Source organism: Trachymyrmex cornetzi, unplaced genomic scaffold, assembly GCF_001594075.2.
Source record: "Trachymyrmex cornetzi isolate Tcor2-1 unplaced genomic scaffold, Tcor1.1 scaffold728, whole genome shotgun sequence".
Classification (NCBI taxonomy): domain Eukaryota; kingdom Metazoa; phylum Arthropoda; class Insecta; order Hymenoptera; family Formicidae; genus Trachymyrmex; species Trachymyrmex cornetzi.
Window position 1 is genome coordinate 21,523 of NW_017300057.1, and position 2,566 is coordinate 24,088.

Here is a 2,566-nt window from a genome sequence, read left to right on the forward strand (position 1 = left end):
CACACACACACACACACACACACACACACTAGTCACATGATATTGAATCCTTTTTGATGATAATTTACTAATGAGTTGAATTTTATGTTTAATAATAGAGAAAATATTTTTTGTAGTATTGATAACTTTGTACCAATAACAGATATGTGACATTATAAAGTTTCTAATATAATTTGTTAACATTGAAATATCATGTGCCTTAGATGTACATTGTAACTACTATATAATAACATGGCTAACATATACATATGAGGAATGTAAAATGCAATCCAATTTTGCATATGTTGCCTAATAAGTAAGAGATTATACAAGTGATAATAAATGATGCCAATTACTGTGCCAATATATGCTAATATAGCGAATATTTTGAATATGTGACGTGTGAGATGGAAAGTAAAATTTAATTTACAAATACTCATGAATTGGTTAAAATTAGTCAACTAAAGAAAATGATATATCAAGATAATGCTATGACAGATAATATTGAATTTATATAGTAATGCATAAAATATATGGAAGTTATGGAAGTTTCTGTATCTATGTATGTATTTTGTTTTATGTACAATCTGTTGTTTTAGCATGTTTATCGTTTTTAAGAATTACGTTTTTTCTTAAGATATAATTTTGATTTTGGTGATTTAATAATATTTAATGATTTGATTAATAATAAGTAGCAAAACGGTTAACCTAACATAAACAGTATTTTTATTATAACATACTTAATAATATATAAAGAAAATTATTCATCATATAAATTATAAAAGAAATCTATTTACGTAAAGGAATATGATGAATATAATTTTTCTTTAAAAATGTTCACATTCCAGTTATTTGTTCATAATTATTATGACATTAGTATTAGATCTGACTGCAACATGTACATGACAATAGCTCAAAAATTATTGATTGAAAAACCAATTAGAATATTACTTATATGGATACAACCACCACAAAGTAAAATATAAATTTGTACATAATAATAATATGCTGTTTTAAAATGTACATAGATACGGATCTCTTACAATCATGGGGCAAAGTTATGTGTATATATATTGTAGAGAAAATCCGTAAAAAAAATGTACAATAACTCTATTAAGATATATGTATTTGTTTATTCTTGGAATTCCTGTAAATCTTGATATAAGATATGATGTTTTATGAGAATCATAAAACCGTCGACAATTAATGTATTATGGGCATTATACATGTAAATAAGATGTGTGTATACATGTACGATATTTTTAGGATTTTACTAACAATGGTTGAATTGTGTGCACATTTAAAAGAACTTTGTACTTTCTCTCAAGTATGTCTTGTTGTCAAACGTGATACACTTGTTGTTCTCAAGGAATCAAGAAATATCTAGTTGTAAATGATTATTTGTTAAGGGGATGCTAAACCGATTACCTAACTCGGTCAAGGTCGATAGTACAGACTTTTTTAATTCTAAATTCGATAATAGTGGTGACATCTTTGATTTAGTTTTTATATTATATAATATATATCATTCTGTCTTACTCAAACGCATACATCTGTTCTTATCTAACATAAGCCAGCACCATCTATCGCAAGACCGCGCAATTACTGCTACACGGAATTTCGGTTCTGTTGACAGTCCCAGTCTTCGCAAAACACCTGTATACACGTATTTTCTATTCGGTGGAAATATTTCTTTTCTAGACTTTCAGTCTTAGTTCTACGAACTCGGTATTGTTCGTTTCAATAATGTGACCTCAACTGCACGCTTATTTTCAAGATATGGATTCTAAAACTCTTATATCAAGCAAATATATCTGAGGTGACAGCTGTACGAGCCAAAAGTAAGTGAATTTTTAACGAATTTTAAACTTTTTCGATTTTCTCATGAAATCCAGTGCAGCTGAGGTCCTGTTTGTGCGTACTATAATTTATGTAATAATACTTTTGCAATCCGTACATCCAATACGGAGATTTTTCACCGAATGGAAATGTGGGTAAAACAGGAGGCTTTAGCATCGCCTTAAGATACAAATTATTGCTCTTGAAATAATTTTATAAACCATGTATGTTCTGCAGTTATTTTATAAAAAAAGACCGATGCCTTAAAATGTATTCCATATATGTATATTACAGTGAGTTAGAGAGTTTTTGTCTTATAAAGAGTATATAAAACAATGGCGTTATTTTTCTGTATGAAATTTTGAGTAAACGCTATTAATAAATTTAAACGAGCTTGGAAAAATAAGAACATGTGGACTTGTTAATATGACTTATATTAAACTTTAGCACTCCAACTTGCATGTTTTTCATTTTTAAATCTAGCACACATTAAATTACTAACATAACATTAAATAATAGCTAGTCAAATGTACGCTTATATGAATTATTTAAGATTATAATTCATCGATTTTCAAATCTTGTTATTTCAGATGTGATTGTAACTTTGTAATGATGATAAAGATTGTGTAGTTTTTGTAGTTTAGACAGAGAAACGTTGAAAAGTGAACTCGTACTAACTAACGCAAAACTAACTGATCAATTAAAAAATTATCTTACAGAGAAAAAGAGAGAGGGGGGGGGGGGGAAA

At 28.1% G+C, this 2,566-nt stretch overlaps 1 protein-coding gene across 3 annotated transcripts in view; it reads left to right on the forward strand.

Moving 5' to 3' along the window:
* The window catches only part of Stim (stromal interaction molecule), an 11,435-nt gene that overhangs the window by 5,550 nt on the left and 3,319 nt on the right, over positions 1–2,566 (forward strand). The window lies entirely within an intron of this gene.